The sequence below is a fragment of the Pollicipes pollicipes genome, unplaced genomic scaffold (genome assembly GCF_011947565.3).
Source record: "Pollicipes pollicipes isolate AB1234 unplaced genomic scaffold, Ppol_2.1 Scaffold_4881;HRSCAF=5763_pilon_pilon_pilon, whole genome shotgun sequence".
In the NCBI taxonomy this organism is placed as follows: domain Eukaryota; kingdom Metazoa; phylum Arthropoda; class Thecostraca; order Pollicipedomorpha; family Pollicipedidae; genus Pollicipes; species Pollicipes pollicipes.
The window spans coordinates 24892178-24906627 of NW_023596576.1; positions in this window are offsets into that span (position 1 = coordinate 24892178).

A 14450-nucleotide genomic window follows, 5' to 3' on the forward strand; every position below is an offset into this window, starting at 1 on the left:
GCCGGCCGCCGACGCCAGCGCCATCTGCGCCGGCCCGATTCGACACGCCTCGGCTCGCCGCGTGCCGTCGCGCGCGGCCGAGCCCGCGCCGCGACGCCTCACCATCGGCTCACACGGGTCATCGGTGACGACGCTCTGCGGACAGGACGACTCCGGCCACGCTGGACCGACTCTGAAGGATGGACCAGGGAATACGCGCCGATGTATCAGCCAGCGTCCGTCGGTGAAATCTTGGACAGGAGAGGCTTTAACGCGGTGACAAGATAGACCTGAACAGCAAGTGAGCAAAGCCTTCGCTGGTTGCCTGTGCTGTAAGAGGTTAGCGACCAGGATAATACCACTTTATGTCAATTGATGAAACATAAAATAAAAGCTTGGCATGAATATTGATAACTTACATTGCTGGCACATCATTTACACCTATCGGCATTCACACACTATCACACACCGAGTCCAGTATTATATCACACGAATACACACCATATGACATATTTGCACACCTTCTCGCGTCACACATTTACATATTTCCCGCTGTCATATCACATACATCACACATTTACACACATTACCATCGGCGCATATTACATTACTCGTGATTGTTAAGTGCTGTTGATAAGAATAAATGCTATCATGGTATTACATCGAGAATCTTCAACAATACGCTCACAATGCCTAAGCTCGAAGCTGAAGTTTATAAGTGTTGATATCAAGTAAGTTACAAAACAACGAATTAACGTAGAGCACATTGACATGTTTCCACGTTGGGGAAAATCCTTGCAGGTACGAAAACAATAGACTGTATAGAACGACTTGAAGCTAAGCTCGGTTTCATACGGCGGATATCGTGCCCCACCTAATCTCGCCTCAGTATGATCAAACACAAAACGCGCCTACATCGAAAAGTAGAGTGAACACGAACCTTTCAAAGAATAGGTTGCGGCAGAAGACCCTTACGCGGATGAATACTCAAGCGCGTCTGGTGAACTCCCGATCCAGATCCGGCCGGTGTCAGCTTTTGAAAGAATCGGCACTTCACCTATCATGGTGATATCATTATTAATTGCATTGAAGGGCGCGGCCACAAGTCGCTCGCGTACCGTTACGTCGTTCCAAAGGGCGCGCGTCTGAGGCCTGTCTTTGGGTTCATGAAACGTATGCAATTTCTCTTTTGCAAGATCAGAAACCTAAAGCAATTTGTGACAAATCTTGTTGTGTTCTCGGTCGATGAGCAGCCTGACCAGCTTACAAACATTGTCAGTTTATCAATCAACTAAAGTATCTCGTAGGTGCACAGCTGTATTATCTTTATTGAAGCTGCAGTTAACAATCTCCAGTTAAGTTATCAACTCACACGGCTGCTTATGTAATCACCGTCGCCATTTTTTAGGCCAGAAATCCTTTACCGCCGCTGAAACATGTTCACGTGTACTTTTCTTTGTTATTATGGCAGTCAATATCGTGTTTTTTTAAATGCTTCATTTCAGGGTGCAGCACGCATAGAAGGTCTTTCTTTATTTTAAGGGGATGCAGCTTCGCCCCAAAGCCTATGTAAGGAAGTAAGTTTATGACATTGCATGGAAAATGTCCACCAGCAAAAGCTCTCTGATTTCTGACTTTTGTTGAAGCTCCGCTTATGGTAGCACGGCAGGGGCATAGTTATATATGCTTATATCAGGTGTGCCTTGCCCCAGTGACATAGCCATGTTTGAGACATGATTAGAGTAGCCATTTTGCTCATTTGTTTTCTCTTCTTCGTCACAGCTTTTTTGTGTAATTGCATTTGCCTTATTATCCACACTGTCACTCGTGCGACCTTCATATCACTGTCCACTTGTCACCAGTTCCGGAATGCTGCTGCGTTCCCGCTGCTAAATTTAACCTGCTGTTACCAGGGACTTTTTCTGGCAGCATTCAATCAACCTCTTCCGCTGGGACATTAGAGGTGGTCTGCTCAGCAGTTGCTGGTATTTTTCCTCAATCAATTTCAACCCTTATGCCATACCATTATCCACTTCTCATCCACTCTTTTCCTTCAAGCACACATCTTACCTTCACTTGCTCAGCTCCTGTGCACAAATGTTCAAACTGTCACTTCGACTACATCCTGACATTGAAATGTACCTTATAATCGGTGGGCTGGAAACCAACCCAGGACCACTTGCAACCAAGAATGTCACACTATCACATGTCAACATAAACAGCATCACAACTCCAGGACGCCTGGACGAGCTTGCTCTCTTCGGCACATATAACGACATTGACATCTTGATTCTGACTGAAACCAAACTAGACTCACAGGTCCATCCTAGCTCGTACAATTTACACAACTACCTGTGGTGTATGGCAGTTGTTTAGGGCGCCTACGCGCCAGGCAAGTGGCAGTTGCGCGAGAGAGTTGGCTTTGGGTGGTGGCGCGTGGCGGGGGCGCGACGTGTTTGGTCGCCTCGGACGTTTTATTATTACTATTGTTATTACCGAGGTATTGGGCAAATACTCACGGAAACACCTGACTTAGTGTTTGGTCGGGCTGTGAGAGCGGACGATACTACACTACCACAACCACATGACAAAGCACAGGACTCGACATGGAGGGGAGTAGCAGCATACTTTAAATCAACACTCCCAGCAAAGAGACTACCTGATCTCGAACTGGAAGGAGTTGAATGGGTTTGGTCCCTCACCAAAATCAAATCAGAAGTTATTGTGGTTTGCTGTGTCTATGTCCCACCCAATCTCTCCAGCAGGCAATTGGCAGAGTTTTTAGATATCTTGTCAGACAGTGTTGGCATGGCACAATCACATAACCCCGCATCGATATTGCTATCGGGAGATTTTAATGCTGGTAATAACTATCAAACTAAAGCTCACTCTACTAAGCACAGTGATATCTTTCCATCTGAAGTCAGTCTGAAACACACAGCTGAATCACTCAATCTGACACAACTCATTGATCAGCCAACACGCGTTACACAAGACACAGCCAACTTACGATGCTTAATACTGACATCGAACACAAACATCATTGCAGGCAGTGGGTTTCCCCCCCCCCCCCCTTTCACTAATAGATCACATTCCTACATTTGTCACTATCAAGGTTGCATCGCCACCCCTAAAGGCATCAACCAAACAAGTATGGGACTACACTCACATGGATGCAGACAAACTTTCACAACTTCTGGTAAACACAGACTGGGACAGAGTACTTGATCATGACATAGACACAGCGACAAATAACTTTACGCAGACCGTGCTCGTAGCAGCTGCTGAAGCCATCCCAACAAAGATAATCAGGAAGAGAAACTGTGACAAACCTTGGGTAAATGCTGCACTAGAGAGAGAGATGAGGAGAAGAGACAGACTTTTCAGACTTGCTCAGAGGTATGTGGCTGATGACCACTGGGACCGCTGGCGACAACAAAGAAGTTTTACCACATGCATTAACAGACGTCTTAAGAACAGCCACTTGCAGCATCAAGTAAACAACCTCTTGCATGCAAAGTAAAACCCACGCAAGTACCATCGTATTCTTAAACAAATGATAGGACGGACACGAGTTGAGACAGTGCTACCGCTCGTAGGACCTGATTCAACCCCATTGACAGAAGACTTAGATAACGGTAACCTACTAGGTGACGTTTTTGCCAGACAATCACAACTCGAAACTGACGACCTACCTGTCCCCGAGACCGCGCTTGCGGATCCACCACCCACGTTAGATGGCATAACCATTACAGATGATGAAGTACTGAGCGCACTCAACACTCTCGATCCAAACAAATCATGCGGTTCTGACAATCTCCCAGCAAAAACATTAAAAACTACTGTCATATTGATAAATACTTCACTCATTAAACTATTCAACATGTCACTAAGCCAAGTGATTTTTCCTTCCACCTGGAAAGAGGCAAATGCTCATCCCATTTTCTAAAACGAAGGGTCAAGCTCGGATCCTGCTAACTACAGACCAATCAGTTTACTTCCTTGCGTGTCAAAAATTCTTGAAAGAATTATCTGCAATAACATCTATCAACACCTAACTGAGAATGGGCTGTTCTCTGAGTAGATACCGTCCAAAACATAGCACACAAATTCAGCCGGTACATTTAATTAACAATCTTTATGCAGCTTTGGACCGAAGCAATGACTTCACAGCCATTTACTTGGACATTCGTCAATATTTTGACAAGATATGGCATGAGGGCCTCCTAATCAGGTGCAAGAACTATTGTGGTTTATCAGAAACTCTCCTAAATTGGTTGGAATCGTATCTCTCAGACCGTAAGCAGATAGCTAAGGTAGGCAACAGTTTCAGCACGCCTAGGACCTTACATGCTGGGTGCCCGCAAGGGTCCGTTCTGGGACCTCTCCTTGCGCTTATATATCTTAACGACCTAGCCGACAAGACTGATAATGACATATTGTTCTTTGCCGACGATACTACGTTATACACAGCTCACTCACACGATCCAGTTACCGTACAAGCGGCACTCCAACACAACGAACATACCATTCAAGAGTTCGGCAAAGACTGGCTCATCACGTTCAACGCCACGAAAACAATTCAACAAACACTCACCAACAGAAACGTACATAACCCACCGCAGCTGGCATTTGATGGCCAGCGAATTCCTACTGTTACAAACCACAAACACCTTGGCCTGACGGTATCTACTGATTTGCACTTTCATTAGCACGTTAATGACACTATCTCCAAAATCAGTAGGGCCATTAGACCTCTCTACCCACTATCGCGACTTCTGCCTCGGCATATCCTTAACGACATATATACGACTTACATTCTTCCTTTGTTTGATTATTGTGACGTAGTATACGACGGACTTTTGACAACCGGCGACTCCCTTAGACTTGACAGATTACAGTACAGAGCAGCAAGACTAATCACCGGAACACTCTACAGAACACACTCTCGCGCACTGTTGGACGATTTGGGATGGAACAATCTCAAATCACGAAGAAACATGCACAAACTGACACCGTTCCACAACCTCATACACAACCAACATCTACTGCCGACAAACGTCACTGCACTTCTACCTGACACACGAGCACTTGCAACAGGACGCCCACTACGCAATGCAATGACACTTACATCATCACCGAACAGAACCTCAACATACCCAAATCCTATATTCCATCAGCTACGAGAATATGGAACCAGCTCCCGCTTGAGGTGTCATCTCTCCAGTCTTCTCGTTCCTTCAAACGGGAAATATACCAACGCTGCGGTGTGGCCGCGCCTCCGGCGCTTTGGATCAGCTTTGGATCCAGGCATGGTAGCATCCTACATACTAGGCTGAGATTGGGCATGTCAGACCTGAATGTCCACCTGTTTGAAATTCAAAATCCAACTACACCTAGTCCCTCTTGCTTATGTGGCTATCCATATGAAGACCCTAAACACTTTGTACTGAATTGTCCTCGCTATCGTGAAATCCGGATTTCAATGCTATGTAAAACAGATCGTATCATTCCACAATTTTCTGAGCTCACAACCAGCAACTAAGTATCTATCTCAGAGGTAACGGCTTACAGGATCGCAATGGGCAGCACATAACAAAAGTTTTCCAAACATTTATTTTTCAGACCAAACAATTTGCCTAAAAACTTCCAGCGGGCGCGGGCAGCAGACGGGCCACTGGGTGGCGTTGCCGGACCGGGCGTCCGCCGCCGGCCCGAGACGGCTATATGTGTAGACTGGAGTGGCGGCAGGCGCCTGGCCCGTGACGGCTTACGGATCGGGCGAGTGGGCGGTGTGTCGTGGGTCCCTGGCGGTAATGACCATATCTTGTTATTATTAGGAGAGGCGCTCAGATTTAAGCGTTCCGCTTGTGCGCCAATCCACCCATATTATATACTGCTTAATGTCCGTAATCGAAATTAAACATCAAATCAAATCAAATAGTGTCACATTCGCTTGGGCGGGGATGTAGGCTGAAGCCCCCCCCCCCCCCCTCAACTTGGACTCCAGCTCACTCAACGTTGAGATCAAAGTTGGCCAAATTAGGGTAGAAACCTTGCGAAAGGAAGAGATTTGTCGGGAAATTTAGGGGCAAGGTTCCATAATTTTTTACGGTCCGGCCTCCCCCCCCCCCCCCAACTCGCATTACGAAACAACGCCCAAGTATCACGGTTTAGCCTGTTGGCGCTATCTCAAACAATACCTGTATGGATCAAGCGGGTGTTTTCCTGTTCTTTTTTTGTGCATCGTTATCGAGCGTAGAGACCAGCCTAAAACCGTGCGTAAAGCTCCGCCGGCGGCGGCTTCTCCCTGCCACGGGCCACCGCCGCCTGGCCGTCTCCCAGTCCCCGCACGTGCCGCCACCTGCTGTTCCGTCCCCCAGCCGCCCCACGCGCCAGCGGCTGTCGCGGTGCGGTGGCAACGAGGCCCGTCGGTGGCAGCGTCACGCCGCCGTCCTGTAAACAAGGTGACGCTCTCACCTGTGACACTGTCACGCCTCGCGCGCCGCCACCCGGCCGCCGGCCGGAATCAATCAGAGCAATATTGTCACGGCCGTCACGGCGCCGGTCACGTGACGCGCGTCACGCGCCGCCGCGGCGCTCGTGGCGCGGCGGCGTGCGCGGTGCGGTCGCCACGCCGCCGGCTGGCCGCGGTCGAGCTGGCAACGGCGGCGAGCAAAACGGCCAGTGCCTGGAGCCGTGGAGCGTTTGGTGCGCGTCGCTGTCCAACACGGGAAGGCGGGCGGCGGCGACTCGAACCGGCCGGCGTAGGCAGGCGATACTTTGAGGCGGTTGTATGCCTGGGTCGGAGCGTTATGGGTTACAGATGGATTGCCCCGGCGGCTTTTAGTAAAGACCCCTGCCCCACACGAGGCTGAGCGGCGCTCGTCCATCTGCGAGAACTTGGCGCACCGCCTGTTCGAGGAGTTTGAGCGAGTGGACTCATGAGTAGTGTGCGGAACGCCGACATGTTCCCAGGGCGCGGTAGTCAATGCAAGAAAACAGCGAGGACACTGTTCTCGGACGGTGGGCTTGTTTTCAGTGGTAGGAGCGCACGGCACTGCACGAAGCTACACTGAGAAAATTACTCCCCAGGGAGTTTTCCGGAGAGTAAACCCTCCAAGACGCGCCATGATGATTCTGGAAGCATATTTAGGGAGTCTTTTATTGGTTTTTGCTCCTTAATCGGTAGTAACTCTGAAAAGGGGTCCTGCAATCTTTTTGACCCCGGAGTTTTTCGAGAGTCTCTTTTTGTCCCTTGAAAAGACATCCATTGGGATGTTTCATGACACAAAAAACAAACTCTCAGACGGAAGTCTTGTGACGCCACACAAGAGTCACAGGGGAGTCATGGAAAACGTTACACTGTTCAGAGAGTCAGGATACCACGGACGACACTTAGAGAAATGTCACTCCGAAACCTCCTTCGAGGGAATGTTCCACATTTGGAGATATCGTGGCATGCATCAGATATGATGAAATAAGCTCACTTCTAACTAGTGATAAACATCGAAATGGAAAAGCCTGTTTTAGACGGTAGAGTTTGTCTATTTAGCAAATGCGCACAGCAGATTTGGAAGCAATTGCGTGAATCGGAATATTCCCGTTCTATGCATCTATGCACTTGGCTCTTTTCTAAAACAGGCGGCCTTATTTTAGGATAGCAGTAGACTTGGCCGGATAATCGCAACGCCTCCATTTTTAGCCGATGTAATCATCCGCATTGATCACATGGACGTAATGCACGTTGCGATCTATTAAATGGGCACAGCACTCAGTGCCCATCTGCTTGAATATGGCACCGCCCAGAAGGCCTCCCTGTGAAAAGGTCCTAATTTTTTCAGGGGGCTCGTCAAAACTATAGCCTCCAGCCCTGAACTCAAAATCCTTGGCGCTGCCCCTGCCCACAGTGACGTCACTGGGAGTCGCTCACTAGATCCCACGTCAACAATCCAGGGACCATTTCGATTTTCAACGATTGTCAAGTGAGGAGTTGACTGCCTGGACCGGGGTTGAGCGTAATAACCACGTTTCTAAAATGTTATTCGCTTGTGGATTCTGAAAAGCTATTGCCATTTTTCTCTACAGCTATTTAGGCTCGGCTGATTCAGGACCAGGTCTCAGTGGACTGCATGACTCAAATGGACGCTGGATGTTCGATCTATATGATTCATGCAGCATAATCTTGCATTTATTCAAATTGGGGTATTTTTTGTTCAAAGTGCCCGGCGGTTGAGGTCACCGTCGTTCATTCGGTGTCCGTTCTGAGCTGCTCACGAAGTTACTCCCAGTCACGTCACACGGTGGCTTGCGCTGAGTGAAAACCGCTAGGTGACTTTACCTTGCATAGATCCCTGACTGTAGCGCGATTTGATTTCCAACGGCGCCGCCTTCCGGTTTCGCGTGGCGCGATTGTGGTGTGGCGTTTGTGGCGATGGGTGTCGAGCAGGTCAGAGCAGGTATGGAGGGCGAAGAAAGGAATGAACGGCCGGTATTGCGAAATGTATGTGAACGGTGAATATGGTTTATGAATGAATGATGAATATGGATATGGTCTATGGTAACCATTACTGCATCCCGTCGTGAATGTTGGGCGTAGACCTTGCGGGAGCTGGGTGAACCCGAATGGTCTGACGGTCGCACTCTTAAGGCATGTCTGATGGAGGATGAGTTGTGTGATCGACCAATTTTGAGCCGATTTTCGAACGAATATTTTCCATTAGCCTTGAGCGGGCTGGGAAAATACTCCTTTGTTTTGCATGAGACGTGGTATCGACTTTATTTATCTCCATGAGTCGTTTAATGTGGAGAAAATGTTGTTTTGATAGTTGTAGATACGCAAGAATATCCATGTATGGGTGTTGCTGTCTTCATTTAGCTATAACAGAAAAAGTGGTTAAATGAAGAAGAGGTGAATATAATGACTTATTTACAGCAGAATGCACCGCTAAGTGATATTATATTTCATTTTTAATTAAGTGATCACGATGATAATGGCGCATGATCATGGTCAATCTCGTTTCAATTATATCAATTTCAAATATTGGCCATTTATCATTATACAGTGAAGTAAATATAATTGTCCCATCCTAAAATATTTCTTATTGATAACATTGAATACAAAAAGCACAACTTGATGCAACAGTTCACACCTCTCAGCTGTGGCAAGCTAACTGTGACGATTCACATCTCATAACGAAGGATTAGGATGATGTGAATATGCATTTAAGATCACATCGCTCACATCACTACCTACTACTTAGCCCCACCTTGTCTCACATAGCCTAACTTACTGATAAGCCAAAAAACAGTTGCCACTGATGCATCAGCATCACTGTGAACACCTTGGATGCATACAGAAGCCATTTGTTTTATTTTGAGTCAGTCACAAGTGACTAGAGATGTGATGTTGATCTAAAGTTTCAACGCCCTCATCACTGTCCGAAAATAATAATTTTCGGAAGGAGGACGAAACAATGTCCCTGTTTTCAATTTCTGATAATGCTTCTGCCTTAAAGAAGGTAATCGCATCTTATTAGTGGCAAAGTTAGGTGAAAGTCTTGTCTATGGTCCATCTTGAGGATCGCGTACCGATTTATTCCCTCAAATATAGGTTAAGTTTAACAAACAATCATCTGTGCTTCTAAGACCACTTAGGTCCCAATGCAAACTATTATCTGGAAATCAGTGCTTTAACTGTTGGTATCTCAGTTTGGACTCAAAATGAGTCCAAACTGACGTTTAAAGCCAATTCCATCCAATGGTCTGCACATTCACACATCATTAATGTCCGAGCCTATTGCTCATGTGTGCCAAACTCAGGCTAGGCTGTTTTCTGCTGAATTTTCAAATTATATGCCAAACTAAGCTCTCAGATTATGGGAACATGCTGCGAAATTTTTGTGCTTTTTTGAAAGGTACCTTTCAATGTAAGTCTCTTTAGTTGTCATTTTCAAAATATGCATCAAAGATCTGCAAGTGACTGCTATGGTTGAAGTCACCCATGCTTGCTATACGGCGCTAATGCATGTTCTTAGAGCCACTGATGGCAGCCTGAAATACCCGCCTGGAATGCCTGAAAGCCACCGAAAACAGCCAATTTGGGTTGGAAGGAGGGGGGGGGACGATGGCCCGAACTAAGTGTATTTATGGATATTAAATGCATGTGTTGCCATGATCTGAGCCTTCGCCATTTGTCTTGCAACTCGGCTCCAGGGAAATCGATTTCAATATTGTCCTCAGGTGTGGAACGAAGTTGAAAACATAGCGGCGTTGGGCGGAGCACCTGGAAGCTACATGGTTCAGTTCCGTGATTGTTTGAAGAAAATCACGAAGCAAACCGACTACGATGCAGGTGGGTTGAATGTAATGTAAGGAATGCAGGCTGGTGTTAGTCGTTTTTTTAGGATCAGTTCAGTATAGTGTTGATTGGAGCAATCATCAATTTTAAGCGAGTGTTCGACATTTGTTTGAGGTTTTGTGGTGAAAGAGACATTTTAAAGAAGTTATTCATCAAGTCATTGAAACCGTTCTGGAATAGCCCTTTCGATAAAGTTCATGGCCCTGTCAGAAGACCTAAGCCCTCTACTTCCTGAGCTATATATCCGAGAAAATCTGCAGACTATTTGAAGGCCGTTCAGACATGCATGACGCTAAAGTAACGCCATTCGAATCCTGCCACCCAGTGCGACATGTGGCGTTCAAAGCCGCAGGTTATATTATCGCCGAGCCGTTCAGATCCAGCGTTCATGACCATCATTTCCAAATGCTATGGATGTCAATAAGCCCTCCATCAACGTTGAGCAATCTGATTTAAGTTTCAATCACGAATCGCCTTTCGCGCTACATGATATAGGAAGTCATTTTTCCTAGTCATTACGGAAACAAGACACGCAATCGAATAACTTAAAAGTGATGTTTCCAGTTTGAAAAAATTGAAGCAAGCATTGGACGTGATGGAATAAGATCACTTGCGGCGTTGACATGCTACCAATCTAGCCTTTGTAGCACTCATTTGAAGTACATCAAACTCGCACAGCAATGACAAAACGGTGTTGAAAGTGTTCGCTGGGCCAAATATCCCGGCTTTCCACGTGTTTTGGCCTTAGTCATGGTGTTCTTGCATATCTATCCGTCAATTAAAAACAATATGATATTCACGTATTCGGTTATGGCACTTTCTCAGAGTGAATGCTTGAAGATATTGAAGCAAGCATCAGATATGATGAAACAAGCTCACTAGGAACTATTGGTATATTCTTTAATAGAAAAGACTGCTCTAAACAACGCAATCTCTCTGCTTAGTGAATATGCTACTCAGTACTTCATTGTTTGATTTTGTCATCCGTTTTGGTAAAACATTTACCCTGTTTACATGGGCAGCTGTGATTCGAATGGAGCCGGGACCCGTCCTCGATCCGAACTATCCGGCCCATGTATACACTCACGCGCCGTTCCGCTGATTCGAATCGTGCGCCGGCGGGAATCCCTTCCCGTGAGAGGATCATCCGTTCAGGAAGGGATTTCGTTTGAATTATCGGTCGTCAGCTGTCTAAACAAAGCTCAAAAAAGCCTGGCGCACGCAGTTCTGTTCAAGGCCATTTCAGCTTTGTTTGGTGTTGCCGCCTTTCCACGGGTTTTTAGCTATTGCTCAAGACGATCCAAGTCAAAGATGGAAAAGAAAAAGGGAAAGAAGGTGAAGTTGACACCGTGCTGCTAAAAGTACTTCAATTATTGAGGGCGTCAAGTGGCTAGCAGCACAGAAATGCTTACGTAATCTAACCTTGTTAGGCGCTTGGTCTATGCACACAGCAGGCGTCAGCAGTGTTTGGCGTTATCTCTCCGTCCCAAGATTAGATCAAATTACATCTGGGGCAGGCTCCATGCTTCCAAAAACCACCTTATGGAGTTAACGCGGTCATTTTATATTGCTTTGACTTGTTCTCACTTTAATTTTTGGATTGCTCTCGAAATTCTTGCAGAGAATGCCTCTAAGTTTCTTTCATTAAGTGAATGCCTTAAGGCTCCAGTATTGTTTTTGCAGACTTTCATCCAATAAGGATGTTAGATGCTTGTCAGTTTAATTTGCGTGAGAAAGGTAACTTAAAAATTCCAGCATGACACGAAGGATCAAATATAGATCATTGCAGTCAGCTCGGAACGTGAACTATTTTTAATGATAAGACCAAAATTGCCCAATGATGGTTTCAAAACATCAAGCAAGCAAATGTGAACACTGGACAAAATAGCTGTCAATCAGGACTCTGATAAATCCAGTTTTGTGTATTTCATGTGGAAGAAAACTGCATAAATTAACACCTAACTAATGGCACATGCTGCACGGAGAACATATCGGTGGTGCATATCACTACCTGTTTTTGTTCCGGTGAGTGAATATGCTACCTTGGTGCTTTTTTGTGATGAGAGTCTTTGCAAGTCATGAGGTATGTAATTCAACTGTTGTTGTAATGAATAATTTGTTATGAATTTTGAGCCAAGATTGCTTTCGTCATAACACAGCTCTCGGGCTGGTTCACATGTTATGATCTAGGGACTGTGCAAACACAGCTGTTTGTGTCACCTAGCCATCAATCCATATCAGCCCATTGCTGTTGACTGCAAGGATATCAAAGCAGTATTTCAACCCTGGTATGGGAGCCTGCAGAACCCGCAAAATGGGAAACAGTATCCTTGCTTGCACTTTTTGGAGCTATTGCTGTGCATGGATGGTCTAACACATGTTGCTTTAACATCATCTCTGTCATTGCCATGAAGCAGTTTATAGTTTTATTTACCAGTTCACTTCCTCGTCAATCTTGATTGAATACCCGTGATCAAAAAAGCTGTTTCTAGCAGAAATATATGTTAAGATACCTGTAAATCAGTTTTTCCTGTTTTGTGCAAATTTCTGTGATCGCGCTCTCTGCAACGCGCAATGTTCACTTGTCTCAGGTCCACTAGTAAACATTTTCATATAACGCTACCTATGGGACAGATTTGGCAGTGCTGACTACGCAACTTTTGTATTTCAAGTGCCATGGCTTGTGCTGTGGCTCTAAAATCTATGAGTCCCGCACATATCGTTTTTCCAACGGAGTCCATCTTCCTCCTCGCCCTCAAAGCCGGCTCGCGCCCACCATGGCTCGTGACATTCGCTATCCATACGCAGAGTACCGGCATTTTTTTCAGTTCGCCTCAAAAGCGCAGTTTTCGCCCATAATCCGTTCCTTGATTCGAACTAAGCGGGATCAAAATATCGACCGCTAATCCGACTTAAAGCCGGTTTCGCCCATGTAAACGTACCTCAGCGAGAGGTTTAACGTCGCATGATCCGTTCCGATCTTAATTCGAATCACCCTCGGCTGCCCATGTAAACCGGGTAATTGAGAGCCGACTGGCGGCTGTTACATCTGGAAGTCGTGCTCACGAACGTTAAAAATGAGCAACTCGACAGTGATATTTCTTGGCCTGATCGCCGTACGGCCAATGGAATGGTAGCACTTGAAGAACATTTTAGTGCGTCATGAATGCCTGAGTTGCACTGAAAAAGTCTGCACGTATTCGCGGGCGTGTAGCCCAGATGCTAGAGGCATTTAGAACTTTCTTCGTTCTTCGGAAAAAAATGTTCTTCAAATCCTACCATTCCATTCGCTGTACGGCGATCAGGCCAAAAAAAAAATGCAGCTGTCGAGTTGTTCTTAACTGGCGTTGGTGAGCACAATTTTTTAGGATGTAGCAGCCGTCAATTGGCTCTCTGTCAATGTTATGCAAAGTACGATGACGTGATCAAACAGTGATGTATCGAGCAGCGTATTTGCTGACAGAAAAAAATCATATCTGGTGCTTGCTTAATATCTTGAAAGGTGAAGCATCTCCTTCAATGTTTTTTTAAGGATCAAGGCTGTGGGAAGTGTCGTGTTCACCGTCATACGATATCGCCACGGTGCGGTTGGTGCTCCAGAAAAATGTGTTTCAAGGAGATTACTGGAAGCTTTCTTGGAGGTGATTCGACGGCGCGTGGGGCGACGTCATGCTGGAGGACGGAGGCGCATCTCGGCCGTGCCTTTGCTTGCATGACCCGTAGTATAGTCTAGTTGTGGGGAGCACTGACGTGAGCGCTGTGCGAGAAGAGGAGGCGTTCCTCGTGTTACTTCTGTCCTAATACCTCTTCGCGCTGAAGTGCTCAGCAAAAGCACAGTCGGTGGTAGTATTTAAGACGCGCTCGGGTGGGGGTTCAATTGACCCCCTCGAAGGTTTTTTCAGAATGGTTCAGAACGGCGCAGCGTAGCTGCGCCAAATTTTGTGTAGCTATAGACAGTTGAATAGCAGATCGTCTGGCATCAACAATTTGGATGTACCTGGCAAAGTCGTTGAGCTATGGCAGGTCAAAGTCAGGCCAAGGTTTCAGCGAAGGCAATTTATAGGGAGTGGTTTCATCTGATCCAACAGCGGAGTACTAGGCGAAGCCATAC